Source organism: Colobus angolensis, unplaced genomic scaffold, assembly GCF_000951035.1.
Source record: "Colobus angolensis palliatus isolate OR3802 unplaced genomic scaffold, Cang.pa_1.0 Scaffold78, whole genome shotgun sequence".
In the NCBI taxonomy this organism is placed as follows: domain Eukaryota; kingdom Metazoa; phylum Chordata; class Mammalia; order Primates; family Cercopithecidae; genus Colobus; species Colobus angolensis.
The window spans coordinates 8,935,889-8,960,298 of NW_012121598.1; the positions used below are offsets into that span (position 1 = coordinate 8,935,889).

Consider the following 24,410-nt stretch of genomic DNA (forward strand, 5'->3'; position numbering starts at 1 on the left):
AAAAACTAGCCGGGAGAGGTGGCGGGCCCCTGTAGTCCCAGCTACTCGGGAGGCTGAGGCAGGAGAATGGCGTAAACCCGGGAGGCGGAGCTTGCAGTGACCTGAGATCTGGCCACTGCACTCCAGCCTGGGCCACAGAGCAAGACTCCGTCTCAAAAATAAATAAATAAATAAAAATAAAAGATTCCATGATGTTAAAGTGGCATTTTTAAAAAGTATTAAATTGCAGAGCAGCTAAAGGCAAGTCATTTTAATTTTTTTGTCTTAGCTATACAAAATTCCTTTCTAAATTAAATATTCTATATTCTAACATTCTTTGAAAACTTCTTTTCTTTTTTCCTAAATTTTATTTTTCCTCTAAATAAATATGAATTATGTCTCTGGAGTAAGATGGTGCTAGATTAACATCCTTTAATATACACTCTCACATCTTTCTACTATTATAGTCATAAAGACATACGAGGACAAGGTAGGTTTGAAAACTGAGGAGAACAAATGTAAGAACACATGCAAAAATTAAGTATTTTAACAACAATGGTGCTTCCAAATTTGTTAAAATTGGAAGTAATTGAAATGTTGACCAATGTCATATTGCTCTAATAAAAACCCAAAAACTCACCTTGTTGTCTTGCATTTGATTTTTCCCCAAAGGCTGGTACAGTGGGTTTCCATACTTCCACTATGTTCTTGCTAATTTATGAGGCATTCCTTGAATACCCTGTTCCCTCATATCAACCCATTACTCTATAAACAATTCCTTGCTTTCTTTCTTCTTTCTAGGACTTAGGATTTCCTTATAGAATATGAAAAATTTATTTCTTTATTGTATGTTTCCTCCACTAGCATTCAACCCCAAATTTGCAGGAATTTTGTATGTTAGTTGCCTCCAGTGCCTACAAAACAATGCTGCTATATACAGCATTATCAAGAGACTCAATTAATGTCTGTTGAATTAATAATTAGCAAATTTATACAATGGAACACCATTTAAATAATTTAAAATGGTGGTGTAAATTGTATCGATTGGTAAAACATATGTTATTAGGCAGACAAAATAATTCTCCGTTTGTAAAATTTTACGTACAAATATAGATATTTAAAAATTTGACATATATCTGTATCTACATTTATATATATAAATGTACATATATAGAGAATAAGTAAATACAAATAAATAAAGTCACAAAGGATATGAACCAAAATGTTAACAATGGTTAACATTTAATTGGGAAGAAGGAATTAATTGGGAAGAAGAAATTAAAATGATCTTTATTTATACTATGGTGTGTTGTGTTTTTGATTTGGTTTTCTGAAATTTTTTATGGTGATGATATATTTAATTTTCAATAATAAAAAAGGAAAGTTTAAAAAGAAAACCATTACAAATTATAAATGTTAAAAAACGAAATGGAGAACGAATTGTAAAGAGCACATTTGTTTGTCAATAATTGTTAATATAATTATTAACAAATAATTTTTGCAAATCAATAATAAGAAGAGGATCTTACAGATGGATGAATGGGCAAAGATAATAACAATTCACAAAACAAATATTCAAAAGTTACAATATGAAAAATTTTTACTACAAGTAGTAACCAGAAAAATGAAATTAAAATAATACCATTCATTGGCCTATTAATTTCACCATTATGTTCATCAAAGAAGCCAGACATAAAAGAATTAACTGTATGTAATTCCATCCCTGTTATTTTCAGAAGACAGGAGAAAACAAAACAAGAGGGTTTAAGGATACATTCATAAACAATAAATCTACAAAGATAGAGGCTATCTTTTGAGGACTGGGAAAGTATAGTTTCTGGGGTGCTCGCATGTTTTATTTCTGGATCTATGTGGTGATTATGAAGGTGTGTGCTTTATGACAATTCATTGAGTTGTACATTTTTGTACTGTGTTGTTTACTTTTTTCTCTATGTGTTATACATTTCATGGTAAATAAATAGTGTAAATGAACTGTTTAAGGAATATTAACAAAGTGCCTCCATTTGGACTAAAAAGTAGAATATGTCCTGATTTTTTTTACCCCTGCATACTGTCAGAAAGTAACCAATATTTGAATTTTATGCTTATAATTTCTTTGCTTTTGTTTAGATCTTAACCTTAAATATGTATTCCTATTTGACCTATTTAATCTTGCATGTTTTTGCATGTTTGCCAAACTCCAGATTACATCTCCCACTTATTTAGACCATGTTTAATTTCTTTTGATAGTTTTATAATCACCCAAAAATATGTTTATATTACTTGCCTATCAGTTATTTTAGCTCTGCAGTACCTATAACTATGGGCCCTCTTAAAATTTATTACTTTTGTTGCCTCTTTTTTTTCCTGCTAGAATTTTGTCAATTTTGATACTCTTTTTAAAGAATCAACTTTTGACTTTGTTTATCCTCTCAATGGAATAATGTTTTTCTTAAAAGGTAGTCTTGCTAAGTACACAATTTTAGCTTGACTTATTTTCTCCCAGTATTGATGAAGAAAGGATTATTCTGCAGTCTCTGTCTTCCTCTGATGCAGTTGAGAAGTCAGCTGCTAGTCTGTCACACCATCTGTCTTTTCTCTCTGCTGTTTGATTAGATCCTTTAGGCTTTAATATTCCACAGCTTCACATGATTCTTCTAGGTGTGGATGCTTTCCCCTAGTCCTCCACTGTATCTGAGCCTCCCTATCTTTCATTAACTTTGTGAAGTTGTTGGGCTTATCCTATTGAATATTTTCTCTCATCATACCATTATCCCCTTATGGGACTCTGATCAGGTATTTGTCAGAGGCTCTATCCCCTTACATGTTTTTCATCTCTTTGTCTTTCTGTACCTCATGTGGGGCAATCTCTTCAAAATTTTTCTTTTCGTTTGCCAATTTTCTTCTCACCTGTGTTTAATATATCACTTAACTTATGCACTGAGTTCCTAATTTTGATTTTTACATTTTTCATTTCCAGAAGTTCTATTTGGTTCTTTTAAAAAAACAAAATGGTCATTTTTATAGATAGTTATTTCTTAACCATATTTTAAAATCATTCTTATATTTTTAAACATACTTCTTATACTTTGCATCTATAAAGTTTCTAAAATCTTCGTGGATATGGCTCTGCTTTTTTATTTTGCCGATGTTTCCCTGTTTCCGTGTATGTTTTATAATTGTGTGTGTGTGTGTATGAAATATGATCAGTGAGAATCCTTTGAGATATATGTGAGCGTGCACTCTTTAAGAGAGGATTTTAGTTTGTGAATACCAGTTACCCAGGGGTACTACCAAATAGGGCCCTCTTTAAACAAAATTTCCAGCTTAAAAAGTTTTCATTCCTTGAAGGTGGTGTGAATTCTGATTTAAGATTAAGGTTATTGATACTTAAGCAAAAGTACTTTCCCCCCTCTATCTAGGGCTGAGACCAACAAAGACAAATATTTTTATTCATTCTCTTCTTGTGTGAAAAAATATTGCTCACCTTGGTTGGCTTTTTCATTGAATACGCAGCTCTTAGGGGACAATGAACTTATGCTGTGGCATCCTATCCAACTTCCTATCACTGCACTGGACCTGGAAATTCTCTCTTTTAACCTTTAGAGTGGTTTAAACTAAACCTAAAAGTACCAGGAGATTAGCAAATGCTCTTTCAGCCTTCTCCAACCTGTCTGGAATTGTGCTCTCATTTTGCTTTTTACCTGTAAGAACTTCTGTAAATTTCTCGTTAATTGAAATATGCATTATTTTCAAAGATAAATTTTAAAACAGCTTAATCTTTATTTGTAGAGAAATGAACAGGGCTGATGTTCAGACTATTAGCCAACAAACAGATAAACATTGGATTTGCAAATAGCATTCAAAATTGAATATTCAGTTTTGATAATGGAGGGAGTAAATAGGCATTCTTATACACTCCAAGATTAGTGTAAGCTGGTACTTGTTTTATGGAAGGCAAGTTGGCAATGTGTATCAATAATCTTAAAATGTTACATACTCTTTAATGTAGAAATTATTTTAAAAGTAACTTATCCAAAGGTATAATTATAAATATGCACAAAATCATATAAAAATGGTCACTGAAAATTTTTCTATTTCAATAGGCTGAAAATAACTTAAATGTCTCATACAATAGATTTGGTTGAATACATTATGGCATATATATATGCAAAATACATTATGACATACATATATATGCCAAAAATTCATATATATTGTCAATGGAAAATATTTAAAATTTTAAAAATATAATCCCATTTTCTATAAAATTGCAGATTTCTTAAAATTTTTTGGATATATTTATTTTTTAAATTTCTACAAAAACTTATATTTTACTATGCCAAACAAAAAGCTCTTCTAAAAATAGTAATCAAAATGGCCAACCCAGAAATAAACCTAAATACTTACAGCCAACTGATCTTCAACAAAGCAAACAAAAACAAAGTGAGGAAAGGACACCCTACCCAACAAATGGTGCTGGGATAATTGGCTAGCCACATGAAGGAGAATGAAACTGGATCCTCATCTCTCACCTTAAACAAAAAAATCAACCCATGATAGATCAAGGACTTAAATCTCAGAGCTGAAAATATAAAAATTCTGGAAGATAACATTGGAAAAACTCTTCTAGACATCAGCCTAGACAAGGATTTCATGACCAAGAACCCAAAAGCAAATGCAATAAAAACAAAGATTAAACAGCTGGGACTTAAATAAACTAAAGAGCTTTTGCATGGCAAAAGGAACAGTCAGCAGAATAAACAGACAACCCACAGAGTGGGAGAAAACTTCATAATCTATACATCTAACAAAGGACTGATATCCAGAATCTACAATGAACTCAAACAAATCAGCAAGAAAAATACAAACAATTCCATCAAAAAGTGAGCTAAGAACACAAATAGAAAATTATCAAAAGAAGATATACAAATTGCCCACAAACATATAAAAAATGTTCAACATCACTAATGACCAGGATAATGCAAATCAAAACCACAATGCAATACTACTTTACTCTTGCAAGAATGGCCATAATAAAAAAATAAAAAAATAATAGATGTTGGCATGGATGCGGTAAACAGGGAGCGCTTCTACACTGCTGGTGGGAATGTAAACTACCACAACCACTATGGAAAACAGTGTGGAGATTCCTTAAAGAACTAAAAGTAGAACTACCATTTGATCCAGCAATCCCACTACTGGGTATCCATCCAGAGGAAAATAAGTCATTATATGAAAAAAATACTTGTACAACCATGTTTATAGCAGTACAATTCTCAATTGCAAAACTGGGGAGTCAACCCAAATGCCCATCAATCAATGAGTGGATAAAGAAACTGTGATATATATATATATGTGATAGAATACTACCCAGCTGTAAAAAGGAATGAATTAATGGCATTCACAGTGACCTGGATGAGATTGGAGACTATTATTCTAAGTGAAGTATCTCAGGAATGGAAAATTAAACATCGTATGTTTTCACTCATAAGTGGGAGCTAAGCTGTGAGAATGCAAAGGTGTAAGAATGACACAACAAACTTTGGGGACACAGCGGGAAGAGGTGGGAAGGGGATGATGAATAAAAGACTACAAGTGTGTGCAGTGTATACCACTTGGGTGATGGGTGCAACAGAATCTCACAATCACCACTAAAGCATTTAATCATGTAATCAAACACCACCTGTTCCCCAATAACCTATGGAAAAATAAACATTTTTTTAAAAAAAGAAACTATCATCAGAGTGAAGAGATAACCTACAGAATGGGAGAAAATTTTGCAATCTATGCATCTGACAAAGCCCTAATATCCAGAATCTACAAGGAACTTAAACAAATTTACAAGAAAAAAACAAACAACCCCATTGAAATGTGGGCAAAAGGACAAGAACAGACACTGTTCAACAGAAGACATTTATGTGGTCAACTAACATGAAAAAAGCTCATAATCACTGATCATTAGAGAAATGCAAATCAAAACCGCAATGAGATACCATCTCATTATTTTCTTTTGGATATATACCCAGTAATGAGACTGCTGGGTCAAATGGTAGTTCTTTTTTAAATTCTTTGAGAAATCTCCACACTGCTTTCCACAGTAGGTGAACTAATTTACATTCCCACCAAGTATAAGTATACACTGTATACATTCCCACTCATAAATATACACTGTATAAGTATACCCTGTTCTCTGTGGCCTCACCAGCATCAGTTGTTTTTTGATGTTTAATCACAGCCATTCTGACTGGCATGAGATGGTAACTCATTGTGGTTTGGAGTTGCATTTCTATGATAACTAGTGATGTTGAGCATCTTTTCATATGTTTCTTGGACACTTGTATGTCTTCTTTTGAGAAGTATACGCTCACGTCTTTTCCCATTTTTAATGGAGTTATTCATTTTTTGCTTGTTCAATTGTTTAAGTTCCCTATAGATTCTGGCTATTAGACCTTTGTTGGGTGCGTTGCAAATATGAGAAGACCTCTGAAGTGATGGCTAGAAGAAGGGTAAGAAGGTATGCATATAGCGTGAACTGAGAAAATTTCAGAATGGCTGGAAGGTAGAATATGGGAAGGTAGAGAATGAGCTACACAGAAGAGATGAGGTACAGATTACATAGATCTGTATGAACTCTACTGACTACTAAATGTATTCTAAGAATGGTTATAACTCTTGAAGGGGCATTTAAGCTAAGAAGTCACCCAATCACAAACTATAGTTGTGGTTTCTTCTGGATTACTGGTTAATCAAGCAGGCTGAAGGCAGAGTTCTGCCCTCCTATGCACTTCCACTTCCTCAAAGCTATACCCTCTGTCTCAGCACCTAGATCTCCTCAACTTTTGGGGCAATCAAAATCATAGCAATGATTCGAACAATATTTCTTGTTCTCCTCTTATTATTTTGTGGTCCACACAGCCACAATAGGCCTAGTGCACTGCCATAAACAAAAATCCTAAATTTCTGTTCCTAAACATGGTCATCTTATCAAAGAAGCAACTGAATATTTTATATTATTTTAAAATCGTAAATGTTATTCCAAATTTAATTAACATACAATAGAATTGGCTTCCATTTGAAAATTTATTTTTTAACTTAAGTTATTTTTAAGTTATTTTTTAAATATTTTTTAATAAAGAATTTATTTATTTATTTATTTATTTATTTATTTTTTGAGACGGAGTCTCGCTCTGTCGCCCAGGCTGGAGTGCAGTGGCCGGATCTCAGCTCACTGCAAGCTCCGCCTCCCGGGTTCACGCCATTCTCCTGCCTCAGCCTCCCGAGTAGCTGGGACTACAGGCGCCCGCCACCTCGCCCGGCTAGTTTTTTTGTATTTTTTTAGTAGAGACGGGGTTTCACCATGTTAGGGCGGATCACGAGGTCAGGAGAATTTATTTTTTAACTTTATTTTTAAGTCATTTTTAAGTTAAAAAATTTATACTTGATTTTAAAAGTATAAATCATTGCTATGTTTTAATGTATTAAAATTATTAAACATAATTCCAGCCAGTCATCACTGTTTGAAACTTTAGGAAGTATATGTTAAAAGTCTTATTACCAAAGGGCCTTGAAAACATAATGACTATCATTCTGGAAATAAGTAACACAGAAAAATGACAGTAAATGCCCATAATATTATTTTCTGAGTTTTCACATTTTATAGATTGGGCAGACACAATATTCAGTAATGTTTAGCAAAGGCTGTAGTTAATATTAACTTTATTTTTATGTTACCTATATGCAATATATTTCACAGACAAAAATTCTATTAAAAGTAGCACACTAAATGCAAAAATACAAATATAATTACATTAATTTTAGGATGATAAAATATATCTAAAACATCATTCTAACGAAAGTATTTTGGAAACATTCATTAATCTGATTGCAATCTTTAAAAGTCTAGAACAAGTAATTAAATGCAAGAAGTATTTCATCCCATCTATGTAACTGCAAAAATGTGAGAAGTAAATACAAATTTTAAGTGATTGATTTACATGTTGTTTATAAAATGCTATCTGATTGCCTGACAGATAATTCCCCAACATGTGATTTCTAGGTATTGCATCACAGAGAAAGTCCTGGTATTTTCCTCAAAAATCATCACTTTTACTACTACTCTCTGAAATCCCAGTTTGAGGAAAGAGAGGAGGTATTATTCACAGTTGGTAAAGCAAGAGGGTGGCACTAAAGGACAATCCATTCCAACCTCTGAACTTCGGAGAGTCTGGGAGTAAAATAATGCTGATACATCTACATGTGAATACTATAAACAGCAGGTGGGGAGCAGGCAAAGGCACACAGGGTTGAATTCTTTGTCTGGAGTAGAAAGACTTTGGGAAAAGCTACTGAGTCTGAAAGTCTGCAAGTAGAATCCCAGATGGCTGGCAGGCCAAAATTATTCCTCTGCTACCCACAAGAGCCCAGAATAATTAAAACCAAAGCCAACAACACAAAATTCAAACTGTAAGCAATCCAAAGTACATATAAAAAGGAAAAACAGGACCAACTGTTTAGACAAAAAAAAAAAAAAATGTAATAGGTGTGAAAAAGTACAAGTCTAACACTTTTATCTGAAGAACAAAGAAGTGCATTGATTTATTTTCTTTTTCCTTCAGCCTACTACGTTTCTCTTGTGCTTTCTTCTTCCTTTACTCCCTGATTCAGAAAGACAAAATGGTTAAACAAGACTGGTTTTACTCCCGGCTTTTGAAGGTAGAAACGCACTTTCTAGCAACATGTTCTGATAACTTCTTTCTCAAAACATTTTGGATCCCCCAATGAGTTTGACCTGCCCAAGCTACTACAACCATGAAATAGATTACATAAGACTGATGCTTAAAGCTACCCTCATCTTCTCACTTTTGTGACTTCGTACAGTAACACTTAATACAAATATTTAAATACAAAGTGAGGAAATACAGGCAGCAGTTGCTCAAACATTTTAGATATTTCCTTATCTTCCTGAATGAAGAATTTAGAAATTGTCTAATCTGACTCTTTCTCCTCACACTAAGGGAAAAGAGAGAGATAAGGGAAATGATTTGTTCTAAGTTACCCATCTGGCAAATAACTCAACCAAGATTCCCAAGTCTGTTTTTCCTAACTATTCTACTGATGACATTATCCACTTAGATTCTTCAAAGAATGAAATAATATTTTTATTTATTATTTTTGAAACATACAAGGGTCTTTATTAGCTAAACACTCATTTTACAATACACCACAGTCACTGAGCTGTATAAGGAAGGAAAAGTCGTCATCATGTGAAAACATTCACTAATGAACTAGTCACATATAAAATTAGTACCTAAACACTCCTTTCCTTATAACATAAAGACCTAGCCCCCTCTATTAGACTTGGACCGGTTATCTGATGATGCAATTCAATTGTAGAGTAGATAGCAAATAGTGTTAAAGATGTAGGATTACACTAACAGTGACAGCAGAACTCTGAGTCATAACCAATGCCAATGACAAATAAGGATGTGACAGAGAAAAACAGATAGCTTGAGAAAACTAACTCAGAAGCTTCAAATGAAAAATGTTTTAATGTAAAGTGTGTAAGTTAGGCCTGTGGAAAGCTTGATTATCTTCCAAATTCTTTTCTAGAACAAAACTCCTTATTATTCTTAGTGAAATTCAAACATAAAATAAAAGATGACATATTGTGAACCATACAGTTTAATTAGAAAAAAACACATAAAACAAAACTCGCTTGATTCATTATATAGTCATTTAAAAAATCAGTGCCTAATTGCAATCATAAATTTACATTTTGCTCAATATAAATAAGCTACATTATTGTACATGTTTAATTTCATTTTTAAGTTAAAAAAATACTTTTTAAAATCCCCTTAACAGTTCTCCACTTAGCTAACCCATCAGATTAATCTGTGTTCTCCAGTCCCTCTGACCACTGGTATACTACTTTCCACTTTCTGCAGTCTACTCACAGCAACTGAGATATTTACTTTCCAGTAATTTTAATTCTCTTTGTTCTCAACCTTCTTTTCCCAGTCGTGCTTATCACGTTAATTACATATTTTAATAAGCTAGGTAAAAATTGAAGAATTCTGTGTATACAATTTAGTTCCTAAGAAAACAAAGTTTAGTAATTTGAAATACCCTATGGAATCCACATTCTAGTTACTCCACAAGTTTCTAAATTACTTCTACATTTTAAGTAAATAAAAACTATAAGTCACAGCTGAAGCATTAGGAGTGTAGTTAATGCAAAGAAAAAGAATTAGGAAATTTAAACTATGAATCTACACTCAAGGGAAAGTATGTCCATCAATAGGTTTATAACAATGGAAGTTTTTCAAGTGAGAGATGGCACAGATGCTACAAAAAAAAAAAATTGACATCCATGTATTGAATACTATATTACTGAGAAATTATTTAATGATTAGCCTATATCATAAGTTTGACAGGAAAAGATAGTGTAATTTCTTGATGTAGAAAGTTTTCTGAGAAATAAGTCTACAATGTAGATAAATTTATAACCGAACTTATAAGAAGTTAACTTTAAAACTTATGCCATAAAAAGGTAGAGAATATGGTACTTAGATACAAAAAGAAATTACAGTAGATGTTTACATCTTTGCTGCTAAAAATTTCAAATAACTAACTCTGTGTTATGACAAATTAACAAATTATAAATATTTTGAAAATATGAGTTGATTTCTAGTCAAGATGGCAAACTTTAGACTTTGAAGTAAACTATTTCTTTTAAATTCACACCAACAATAGATTTTTTTTAATTAAAAAAAACTTAAAATGTTCAGCTAAGCTCAAAAACAAAATAAACATGTTGGAAGACCACAAATGGAAAGAAACACAAAGTGCTAAGTGAAGCTAAAGTCACAGGCCTGCTTACCAACAAGTCTATAAGCAGATAATAAGGCTTTAGAGTTAACTTCTGAGGCTAAATGTCAGGCCATTGGTGGGGGGACAACCTAGAAAAATCTTAATCTAACTTTTAACTCAATCAACCCATAAGCTAGCTCACTGATTAGACAGACATACACCCAACATTAATGCAGTCCAGGTACCATTCTAGACTAAAGGCCTTGACAAGGTATGCAGACACATACCTAAAACCAACAGACAATATCAGCTGAGGGGGAGAAAAATACAGCAAAACAAAAAACCCAAGAGAAAAAATTTTTCTCTAGAAATGAGCTTGCAAACCAAACTTCCATAACATAGGGAAAGTAATACTCAGAAAGATAGCTACAAATATAAAAGCTGAAACATATATTAATTCCAGATAAAATCAGTGCCATAGAAAGGACTGAAAATGTATTATTTATGATCATCAAAGAGAAATCAGAGGAATGACATTCATAAAAATGACCAAGAAGTTATGGAAGAAAAAAAAGTAAAAAGAAAATGAATAAAAGAAAAAGATTTTTTTAGAAATATTAGGAAAAGTATAATAGTTACATTAAAAATGTGGTAGGGGCAGAACTTCTGGGTTAATTAAGTCCACTGAAAACATGCTCCTTCAAAAAAGGCAAAAGAACTCAAGAAATAACCAAAGGTTTGTTATAAGGATCTTTTCTTCCCTAGTAAAATGGCTGGATGTCAGTAATAACAGTGAGCATCCTAGCATTTTAATTTGCCTTTTTCTCATTGCCCCTCTCTAGCTCCACAGTCTTAAAAATCAGCAGTTTGGAAATCATGGTGGCCGTGAAAACCAGCAGCCTACCAGTCACTGGACGAGAAATATATGTTTAAAGACCCTCAAAAATCCTCATCGCCACAAAACTGGCAATATTTCACCTGCCTCCCAGCTCCCTGAGAAGTCCCATTTGCCAACCTTATCATTATTTGGGAAATTTACAAGTATGTGCAAATTAAACAATACACTCCTAAATAATTAGTGGGGAAAAATCAAAGTAATGAAAGAGGGGTATCATCACTGATCTTACAGAGGTTTTTTAAAAGATCTCAGAGAAACACTATGAATAGCTATCTGCCAGCAAATTAGGAAATCAAGATGAAAGGGACAAATTTTTAAAAAGACATAAACAACCAAAACTGGCATAAGAAGAAACAGAAAGCGGAACAGACCTATACCAAGTAAAGAAATTGCATTAGTAGTTAAACATCTTTCTATACAGAAAAGACCAGGTCCAGATGACTTCACTGTTAATTTCCACCAAACATTTAAAGGAGAGTTAATACCAGTTCTTGATAAATACTTCCAAAACAATACAAGTGGTGTAGGAACACTTCCCAACTCACTCTAAGAAGCCAGTATTAGCCTAATACTGAAACCAAACAGAGATATCACAAGATAAGAAAACTACAAACCCATAACCCTTATAATTATAGACACAAAAATCCTCAAGAAAATACTCGCAAAGCAAATCCAGCGAAACGTAAAAATAATTTTACACCATGACCAACTAGAATTTATCCTACAAATATAGTTGACTTAATACACAAAAATCCATTCACATAATGTATTATATTAACAGAATAAAAAACAAAACATATGATTATCCCAATAGATACACAAAAAGCATTTGAAAAAATCAAACACAATTTCATAATAAAAAACACCCAACAAACTAGGAATAGAAGAGAACTTCTGCAACCTGATAGAGAGTATCTGTGGAAAACCCACACCTAACATAACACTTACGGTGAAAAACCAAATGCTTTCCTCCTAAGATCAGAAACAGGACAAGTATGTCCTTTCTTGTTGGTTCTATTTAACATTGTACTAGACATTCTGGACAGGGTGATTAAGAAAGAAAAATAAATGAGAGCCATCCAGATTGGAAAGAAGGAAGCAAAATTGTCTATATTTGCAGATTACATAATATGATATATAGAAAACACTAAGGTATCCACAAAAAAAAAAAAACCTGTTTGAACTAACCAATGAGTTTAGCAAGGTTGTAGTACACAACATCAACGTAGAAAATTAATATTTTTTGGATCTGTATTCCTGCCCAAATCTCCCGTTGAAGTATAATTCCTGATGCTGCAAAAAATTGTCTGTATTTGCAGATTATGTAATATTGTATATAGAAAACACTAAGGTATCCACACACACACAAAAAACTAACAAATGAGTTTAGCAAGATTTGAACTAATTTGAACTAACAAATGAGTTTAGCAAGATTGTAGTACACAATATCAACGTAGAAAATTGATATTTTTTGGATCTGTGTTCCTGCCCAAATCTCATGTTGAAGTATAATCCCCAGTGCTGGAGGTGGTGCCTGGTGAGAGCTGGTTGGATCACTGGGGCAGTTTCTAATAGTTTAGCACCATCCCCCCCGCTTGGTACTGTATAGTGATTGAGTTCTCATGAGATCTGGTCATATAAAAAGTGTGTGGGATCCCCACTCCCTTGCTCCTACTCCAGCCACATGTAAAGCAGGCCTGCTTTCCCTTTGCCTTCTACCATGACTGTAAGTTTCCTGAGGCCTGTTCAGAAGCAGAAGCCACTATGCTTCCTCTATAGCCTGCAGAACCATAAACCAATTAAACCTCCTTTCTCTATAAATTACCCTGTCTCAGGTGTTTCTTTATAGCAGTGCAAGAACTAACACAGAAAATTGTGATTGAGGAGTGGAGCACTGCTGCAAAGACACCTGAAAATGTGAAAAAAGCTTTGAAATTGGGTAATGGGCAGAGGTTGAAAGAGTATGGAGGCCTCAGAAGAAGACAGGAAGATGAGGGAAAATTTAGAATTTCCCAGAAATTGTTAAACGGTTGCAACCAAAATGCTGACAGTGATATGGACAGTGAAGACAAGGTTGAGGAGGTTTTAAATGGAAATGAGAAACTTATTGGGAACTGGAGTAAAGGTCACTTTGTTATGCTTTAGCAAAGAGCCTGGCTGTATTGTGGGTTTGCTCTAAGGATCTGTGGGACTTTGAACTTGAGAGTAATGATTTACAGTATCTGGTGGAAGAAAGTTCTAAGGACTGAAGCATTCAAGATATGACTTGGCTGCTTCTAAAATCTTATCTCAAATGAGCAAAGAGAAGTAGAGAAAAGAAATAACCTGAAATTGGAACTTATACGTAAAAGAGAAGTAGAGCACTAAGTGTGGAAAATCTGCAGTCTGACCATGTGGTAGAAATGAAAGGCCCATGTTCAGGGGAAGAATTCAAGCAGGCTGCAGAAATTTGCATAAGTAAAGATGAGTTAAGTACTAATAACCAAGACAATGAGGAGAAGGCTTCTAAGACATTTTAGGGAACTTCATGGCAACCTCTCCCATCACAAGCCCAGAGGCCTGTAAGGACTAAATGGTTTCCTGGGCCAGGACCAGAGCCCACTGTCCTGAGCAGCCTCAGGACACTGCTCCTTGCATCCCTGCTACTCTAGCACCAGTCGTGGCTCAAAGGGACCAAGATAAGCTTGGGCCACTGCTTCAGAGAGTGCAAGCAGTAAGCCTTGGCAGCTTCCACATGGTAATAAGCCTGAAGATGTGCAGAGTGCAAAAGTTGAGGCTTAGAAGCCTCTGCCTAGATCTCAGAGGCTGTATTGAAACACCTGAATGTCCACGCAGAAGTCTGCTGCAGGGGTGGAGCCCTCATGAAGAACCTCTACTACAGCACTGCGGAGGGGAAATGGGGAGTTGAAGTCCCCACATGGAGCCTCCACATACGGCACTGCTTAGTGGAGCTATGAGAAGAGGGCCATCGTCCTCCAGTCCCCAGAATGATAGATTCATCAGTAGCTTGCACCCTCAGCCTGGAAAAGCTGCAGACACTCGACAACAGCCCATGAGAGCAGCTGTGGGGGCTGAATCCCGGGAAGCCACAGGGGTGAAGCTGCCCATGGCTTCTGGAGCCTACCCCTTGTACCAGTATGCCCTGGATGTGAGACATGGAGTCAAAGGAGATTATTTTTGAGCATTAAGATTTACTGACTGCCCTGCTGGGTTTCAGACTTGCATGGGACCTGTAGTCCCTTTCTTCTGACCAATTTTTTCCCCTTAGAAATGACAGTATTTACCCAATGTTCGTACCCCCGTGGTATCATGGAAGTAACTAACATGTTTTCGATATTACAGGCTCATAGGTGAAAGGGAAGAGCCTTGTCTCAGATAAGGCTTTGGCCTTTAGACTTTTGAGTTTATGCTGAAACAAGTTAAGACTTTGGGGTCTGTTGGGAAAGTATGATTCTATTTTACAATGTGAGAAGGAGATGATATTTGGGAGAGGCCAAAGGTGGAATGATGTGGTTTGAATATGTGTCCCCAACCAAATCTGATGTTGAAATATAATCCCCAATGCGGGAGGTTGGGCCTAGTGGAAACTGATTGGATCATGGGGGTGGTTTCTAGTAGTTTAGCAACATGCCCCCTTGGTACTGTATAGTGAGTGAGTTCTCATGAGATATGGTTGTTTAAAAAGTGTGTGGCACCTCCCCACAACTCTCTCTTCTGCTACAGCCATGTAAGACATGCCTACTTCCCCTGCACCTTCTGCCATGATTAAGTTTTCTGAGGCCTCCTCAGAAGCAGCAGTCACTATGCTTCCTGTGCAGCCTGCAGAACTGTGAGTCAATTAAATCTTTTTTCTTTATAAATTATCCAGTCTCAGTTATTCCTTTACAGTAGTGCAAAAACCGACTAACACAAAAATTCCATTGTAATTCTGGCAATAAACAATCCAAAAATAAAATTAATAAAATAATTCTTCTCTCAATAGCACCACAAAAAAGAAAATCTACCAAGAAATCATGAATGTTTATGTATCTAATAGCATAGTCTCTGGATATAATTATAAAGATAAATTAACAAAATTACAGTCATTATACTGTTTTTAGCACAAGTCTATCAGAAACAGATAACTCAAGGGGATAAAATATTCTGTATTAAAAATATGAAACAAAACAGAATTAATAACTTTGGTAAAGCACGTATGTATAAAAATACTAAAACATACATACCTGCACTTATGAACTAGAAAGAATACATCATTTTCAAGTTGCTACAGACACTTGTGTGTACACAAACACAAATGTACAATATGAACATATGTACCAGTGATATAAAGAATATATATTCTTTATGGCACACATTGAACTTTTTTTAAAGAAAGATAAAAATCTTCAACAAATTTAAAAGAAACAGTATCTGCTAAAATCTTCATTCTTATCCATACTGCAATTTAATTTGGAAATCAGTCATAAAAAGTTAAGTTTTGAAAATGATAATGTGCCCTCCTGAGTAATTCATGGTTTAAAAATACATCACAATGTAAATTATAAAATATTTAAAACTGAGGTCCTCCCTCTTACAATTAAAATACCCTGGATATAAACAACAAACAAACATAGTCTCTGGAAGGTAGACAGAAGCCTGCTTAACAAGGAACCTCAGGACCTGAGGAACAAACAACACTACAGTGAATTCCCTGGGTTTTCACCTTGTCTCCCATATATCCCAGAAGAGGTTATGGTGAAACCAGTGGTCTCAAACTGCCAGAAGGCATAGATCTGAAAGGCCCCAAGAAAAGCCTGTCCCTTTTAACCCAGGGGTGTCAAATCTTTTGGCTTCCCTGGATCACATTGGAAGAAAAACAATTGTCATGGGCCACACATAAACGCTATTTTAGCATTATATTTTAGTTAAACACTAACGCTATTGATAGCTGATGAGCTTAAAAAAAATTTGCAAAACAACTCACAACATTTTAAGAAAGTTTATAAATTTGTGTTGGGCCCCATTCAAAGCCACCCTGGGTTGCTGCAGCCCCTGGGGTACAGGTTGGACAAGCCTGATCTAACCAAAGGACTAGGAAAAAGGGGGCCTAGCAGAACAGAAAGTCCTTTAGACAGTATTCACCCTACTCCACTCAGCACCAAAGGAAAAACTGCTCTTCTCTCATCCTGGTGTTAGTGAGGCCAAGCAGGAGCTCAACTTCTTGTCTTACCAAGAAACAATAAGACAAGGTAAGTTGACCTTCCAGTTTCACAACCAAGTTGGTGCCAGTAGGGCTGAATGGGTAGGGGGACTGAGTGGTGGGTAGCTGACTTCCACCCTTAGCAGGCAGCAAAGGTAGTAGTGTAAGATAGTGCTATTTGCATTCTGCTATTCCTGTCAGGGAGGCCTGGAGTGGACCTTCTGCTCTCACACAGCAGCAATGAGCCAGAGCAAGGTGGTGCAAGTTGGCACTCTGCTTTTGCAGGTATAGAAACTCTGCTTTTTCCTTCCCCAACTGTGTCATTAAAGTGACTTGAGAAATTGCAGAGGGTGACGATCTTTCAGAAACAATGCTGACTTTAACTTCTTTCCCCCCTACCCTCTGTGAACCAATGAGAAGCACCTAGAATAGAACAGTAAGTAGGCCTCATTCAAGGAGATACAAGTTTATCACCATACCATCCTACCTGGTATAGCTCTGACGCCATTTTAACTGAAAAAAGACAAACGTAGGTAGAAAACTTAACAGCTTTTGAAACACAATGTTTGCCTATATGACTGTTGTTTTAATTTAGAAAAACTCAGCTTATGGAGCAAATTGAGGTAGATCCCTTCACTTATGAAAACGATAAATTAATTCAGTATTGGGGCCATTTTTGCCTAGCCATCTATAGCCCTACACACATGTGGACAGAAAAGCTCTGGGAATTCCTATTCTCCTTGGGTGGGAGTTTACAATTTATTTTCTTAAAAAATCACTACAAGAGTGACTTAGTGGAGTTTCAAATGCTACTGTTAAGTGGAAACCATTATTTTAAGGAAATTAAAGCTGCAACAGAAAACTAAATACCACATGTCCTCACTTATAAGAGGGAGCTAAGCATTGAGCACTCATGGACATAAAGATGGAAACAATAGACAGTGGGGACTACTAGAGTGGGGAGGGAGGGAGATGGAGAAGGGCTGAAAAACTAGCTGTTAGGTACTATTCTCAGTACCTGGGTGATGGGCTCATTCATACCCCAAACCTTAGCATCGCGCAATGTACCCAGGTAGCAAACTTGCACATGTACCCCCAAAATCTAAAATAAAAGTTGAAAAATAAAATGCTGCTGTTAATAAGACATGCAATTACACCACAGGCCAAAGGGACTTTAGTGAGACAGCCTAGAAACCAAGTACCCTTTATACAATTGTTTCCTAAGGAAAATAACAATCGAAGCTCCAAGCAACCCATTTGCAAGCTGGGAGTACAATTCATCCTCATGTTAGGGCTGCTTGCTAATTTTTCTTTTACTGCTTCAGTGCATCCACTGATGCTGCTTGGTTTTATGCTATACTTTACTATTCCTTATTCTGTAAACAATTTTAATTAAAGTCTCAAATGCATGGTGCATCGTTCACATTTTAATATCTTTGTCAATAAAGGTAAATTTTTTCTGTGCCAATGTCCTAATTAAGCCTATTTCACAATCAAGATGGAGTTCCAGAAACTGAGCTGAAAATGTTTGAATATCCTAACCTGAGATTTGAGGTTTCCTTTGTCAATCCTAACCTGATCTGCTACGATAAAACACAATTAATTACAGTATAAGTGGTTGTAAAGACAAAACAACCTTTTACATTCAACTTCTAAATAAATCTTTAAAATGAATACCCGAACTAACTTCACTGAAACTTTTTAAAAATTAAGTTAAATTAAATCTGGAGGAACAGATTCTCCCAATTAGATCTGTTACCATATTTTACATAGTTCATACATCACGCATATTATCAATAATATTACAAACTATATAAGAAATGTAGCTTTGAGATAAAATAATTTTAAGTCAACTGTCTATTCTTCATTAGATAATTATACATTTAGAATCTACTACGTGAGAACTCACCATGTCTAACACTAAGCGCAAGGCAAATTTAGTCATTAAGCTTTAGAAAATTCCAAAGGAGTACGCCTTGTAGGTTCAAAGATAGAAGGCTATAGACTTAGATAATTCTGTGTGCTGGTCCACAATCACACAGGTAACGACTGGTAGAGGCAACTTTTAAACCCAGGTCATTCTAATTCCAAGCCCATGTTTTAACGATTTATTTCTTTTCTTAACAACTTCATGATCATTTGCATAGCATAAAATTAATCCATTGTTTAATTAAATGATTTTTACTGCATTTACAGAGTTGTGCAGCCCTCACCGTAATTCAGTTCTAGACCATTTATTTCACCACAAAAAGATCCCTTGCTCTCATTTTCCATTGCCACTCCCACTTCCAGGTAACTATTAATCTGCTTTCTATGTCTACAGATTTTTCTTTTCTGGACATTTCATGATAATAAAATCACTCAATATGTGGACCTTTTTATTCAGCTTCTTTCACTTAACATATTTTTGAGATTCATTCATGTTGTGGCATGTATCAATATTACATTCTTTTTTATTGCTGCATCTCTATTAGCTTTATACTGCAGAAATAATCTTATAATTAAAGAGAAATAAAAATGTACTGACATTAGGATCTATGATCTTCTTACACTAGTAAAAATCCTTATTTTGCACAACATTTCTCTCCTTCCGCATCTTCATCATCTGAGTCTGGGGACCTTTTGTCATTTAACGTGGATTTCCCCAGAACATTTTTACTTGTTGCCTGCTTCAAACCTAGGCTGCACAGCAGCCTGGAGTTTAGAGTATATTTACTGGAGTAACAGAGTATATTTTAAAAAGTGCTTCGAGTATGTTACTTTTAGATTCTCAATAGTTCCCAAGTGTCTGTAGAATTAAGTTCAAATTCATTGAGTTGGCATATCCAGACTTCCAGTCAAGTTCTTTTTTCCTTTCCTGTGTAACTTTGCATCCCTCTTCCTTCATGTGGTCAGATTTCTCTGACTGACGCCCTACACGTTTAACTCATTTCCAGGTGTGTGCTTTTCCCTGTGCCTGTTACCCAAATAGCAATCCTTTCCCTCTTCTCAGCTTCTATCCCAAATCCTACCTCCTTTAATACTTCATTCTTGTCCTCCCCAGCCCCATATTCTCTCTCCCTTTAACTCTTTAGCAACGACTTTCTGTATCATATTTTTAGCCTTAGGCATTCACAGGACCTGCTCATGCGTGAAAGTGTGACTGAGGCTCCTTCAAGCTAGGAAATATATTTTCTGGTGTGAACTATTTGAGGGCAGGTTTCATGTCTGGTTCCTTCAATGGGGGTGAGGAGTGGAGAGGGGTTACTTCCCATATCAATATTTTGCAATTAGTAGTACTCAAGAAAGTTCATCAAATGAAAAATTTGTATTCCTTTACATAACCAGGAAAATGAAAGCATGAAATAGTACTGACCAATGAAAGCAGTATTTTTTCCTTTTAACTGTAAGGAATGAGGTGAACAAACATAAACTTCAACTTTACTATCAACACTTCAACAACAAAAGAGCTAAGAATAATTCCCAAGAAATGTGTGTCCAATCTCTTAGCTATAACACTAGACAAAGTCTTTTTTCAAGGGTGAAATGAAAAATGTTCAACACCACAATGGGGCTATCTAAGGGCAGGTCCATCACTGCCAGATATTCCAGTGCCTTAGCAAAGTAAGAGATGCTCAGGTCTAATATCCAATCTAGCAGGGCTTTCATTTCCTTCCAATCATAAAACAGAGGGCTACCCTGGAATAGAAAAACGACACAAGAAAGAACAATGACAGATTTCTACTCCATGGCAACATGCCAAAGGCTTGTTTAAACATGGTCCTGAAAGTCAGGAAAAGTGACATTTTGTTATTGGTACTTTAACATATAAAATATCCTTCTAGATTTGTAGTCAAGATTTTATATGTTCTCCTAATCACATTCTTTTGTTTGTTTGTTTTTGGTACAGACTGGCCTTGCACCAAATTACAGAGAAACATACTGAAAAATTGGAAAATTTTTCTAACTTTAAAATGTCAAGAAGGTATTATTTGTGCTCTGATACGTTTATTAAGCCCTGGTAAGACGGGTGCAGTGGCTTACGTCTCTAATCCCAGCACTTTGGGAAGCCAAGGCGAGCAGATCACCTGAGGTCAGGAGTTCAAGACAGCCTGACCAACATGGCGAAACCCTGTGTTTACTAAAAATACAAAAATTAGCTAGGCATGATGGCGGGTACCTGTAATCCCAGCTACTTGGGAGGCAGAGGCAGGAGAATTGCTTGAACCCGGGAGGGTTGCAGTGAGCTGAGATCGAGCCATTGCACTCCAGCCTGGGCATCTCAAAAACAAACAAAACAAAAGAAAACAAACAAAAAACCATGGTTACTGCAACACCAAGTTTCTCACTAAGGAAGTCCACTTCATCTCCTGACATCTTTGTTTTCTTGTAATGGCAACAACATTCTCTCAGTCCACCAAGCTTATATCTAGATATTACCTTTTCTTTCTCTTCTCTGAATCCACTCTCTTTCTTCAATGCCTTTTCTATCACATCAATTCCTTTATAGTTTGTTAACCATTAATTAATCCATCTCCTCATCAAAAGTATCTCCTATGTGCTGGGTGATGTGCTATATGTGGAAGACGCAACAGCGAGCAGAAGAGACAGTCACAGTCCCTGAAGCAGAGCTTGCAGCCTAATTCATCTCACTTAAATTCTTTTCTGGCCAGGTGCGGTTGCTCATGCCTGTAATCCCAGTATTTTGGGAGGCGGAGTGCAAGAGTTCAAGACCAGCCTGGGCAACATAGCAAGACCTTGTCTCTACGGATAATTAAAAATAATATAGAATAAAAATATTCTTTTCTTGCCTCGTCTCCTAACTTCAGTATGTGCCTGGCACTGCTGCCTGATTCTTCTGCTATTAACAGTTAACCTTGGCCTTATGATCTTTGTGATTGCTCTGCCTTTGTATCTCTTTTCATGCGGAAAATTCCCTAACAACCATCTACAGAAATTGTAGTCCTGAAGAAAGCTCATTTACCTCAAGAGACCACCTTCCCTAAACCCTTACTAATCTGCCCTTCCAGTTGCAATCTTGCCTTCCTTGGACTTCCCATGACATTGTAATATCTTTTCCAACCTTTACCTTTCATCATCATCATATGCATAAGTGTCATTATTCTTCACCCACTCCAATCTCTTAAAAGCTGACATGCCTCAACCTTTGTGCATTATATCAGCAGGAGTTTGTTCTGTTATGAGTTCATAAAACATGAGGTATTTTATAGAAGACTTCATTGAGCCTAAAAATATCAGATAAAATTGGATCATATAATCATGGAGGACAACATGACATGCTCCATTTGGTAACTATTCAATACTGAAATATAATGGTTGAAGGTGTTGTTCCAGGTCTTTTAAAAAATAATAAAAACTAGCACACTCTTAAAAATTAAGTATGCCTTTGTTTATGGTAACATGGGATATAGCCTTTGCGTGTGAGTCCTGCACATTTCAGTTAGCCCATCTCTAACCTCTGTGTGACCAGAGAAATTCACTTAAGAAACTGTCGCCTAAAAATAAATGTCTTACAACACCAGACCATTTAAGCACCTAATTACAAGGCCAGTCAAAAGTCAACTTGTTCTATAACAGATTGCTTTCATCAGTGGCTTCTTGTCCACCCAGAGCTTCAGTTGGGACACCTCCACTCTTGGGTTCTGGTATGCTTGGATGCCATAGCCCTAACTTTGTACTAAGTCTCCTCAAAATCTTATTGATGCAGAATTTGGGGTAATTTGGAAAAGGACATAAGTTATCCTTACATAAGCCATTTCTCCACAGATTACAAATGAAAAGTAGCATTTTCCATTCTTTTTCTAAAAATACAATCACTGGACACTTTCTGGTTCTTTTAAAAATTCTTTAAAATGAAATTTCAGGGTAAAAAGCTATGCTATCTTTAAAGTATTGACTAAATTGTGAGGCTGCTCCAGCAAGTCTGTTTCAAAACACATTTCAACAAATGTGGATATATATGTCATTATTTTGTCATGCCGTGAAAAAATTTAGTACTTCTTTTAATATTTATTAATAAGAGGAAATTTGCATTGTGGGCTTTTAGTGAGAAAAGGTTAATGACTATTTGTATTTTTCTGTGGCTTAAGTGTCAATCTTTGCCCAATTTCTTTATTTACTATTTATCTTTTCCTTTTCAATTTGTGTGAGTCCCTTTATATATGGAGATATTAATACTTTATTGAATATTATAAAAATTTTCTTCAAATCTGTTATTATGTTTTAAGTTGGCTTGTAAGTTTTTGAGGTTTTTACAATACAATTTTTTACATAGTGAAAATTCATTTTTTTCTTTTTTTTTGAAATTTTGCTTCTTAGGCCTTTTGTAACATGTTTACTAAACATTTTATCAAGTGTTTTCCTTTAGTAATTTATCCCTCCACATTTAAAATTTTTATTCATCTGAAGTTTATTTTTGTGAAAGGTAGAGAGAAGTGATATAATTTTATATTTTATACAAAAATCACACTCAATTATACAAAAGCCTTTTATTAACTTTCCTTTAAGACTTTAAGTGCCATCTTTAACAAAGAGTAGGTTATGACATGCTCATTCTTGGACTGTTTTTTTCCCCCTATTTATCTCTTTTTCTGTTCTTGAACTTGTACCAAGTGCTACTATTTTACTGTGTGTGTGTTTGTGTGTGTAGATAAATATGTAGAAAGATAGATAACATGTTTGACATCTGAGAAGGAAGAAGGAAGGCTCCAGCCATCATTCTGCTATTTTTTAAGTTTTCTTAGCTCAATTCACACACTTGTTTTTCAAGAAGAATTTTATAATCCACTCATTGGTTCCTGGAAACCCACTAAGGAGAGTTTGAAATGGATTGGTATTAAATATATAGAGTTGTGAGTACGGAAACCTTTAAATTAGTGTGCTTTCCCTGCGGGACTATATTATTTTATTAAATTAAGGCATTTCTGTGTCTTTTAGTAATTTTTAAAATATGGTTTCATATGGCTCTTGCACATTTCTTATGAAATCTATTCCTATTTATTTTCTTTTTTATTGCTATTATGAATGGAATTTTAATTCCATTGTATATTCTAATTGGTGTTTTCATGTAAGTACATAAGTTTTGTTTTTAGCCAACTACCATGCTGAACATTATTTTTTGTTTTGTTAGGTTTTCTGATCTATTAATATTTTATATGCAGTGTCCACTATTATTCTATTCAAATAAACGTAATGTTTTTCCTTCTCTTCATCTTTTTTTTCTTTTTCTTACATTTTGGCATTTGCTTAAGCTGTCAAAAAAAATTTAAATAATAGTAGAAATGGTAGGTTACTATAATTTCACTTGATAGGATTACTGTTGCTATTTTAAAAACTCATATGATTCATGTATTTTCTTGATGTTGAATAAGTTAAATGGTTTTTCTAGGTCCATTTATGTGAGTAACCGCCCTTCTTTAATCCCTGTAATTCGAAGTTGATATATGCAGTAGTATTAAGTAAATGAAAGAAGAGTGACATTATAATAGCATAAACTAGTAATAATTGTATATTAGCATAGAATCCCAAATTGCTTCCCCATCA

General features: G+C 35.1%; 1 protein-coding gene across 1 annotated transcript in view; it reads right to left on the minus strand.

The window, feature by feature from the left end:
* Nucleotides 1-24,410, minus strand: part of WDR72 (WD repeat domain 72) — a 207,349-nt gene that overhangs the window by 98,471 nt on the left and 84,468 nt on the right. The gene's annotated exons all lie outside the window — the stretch shown is intronic.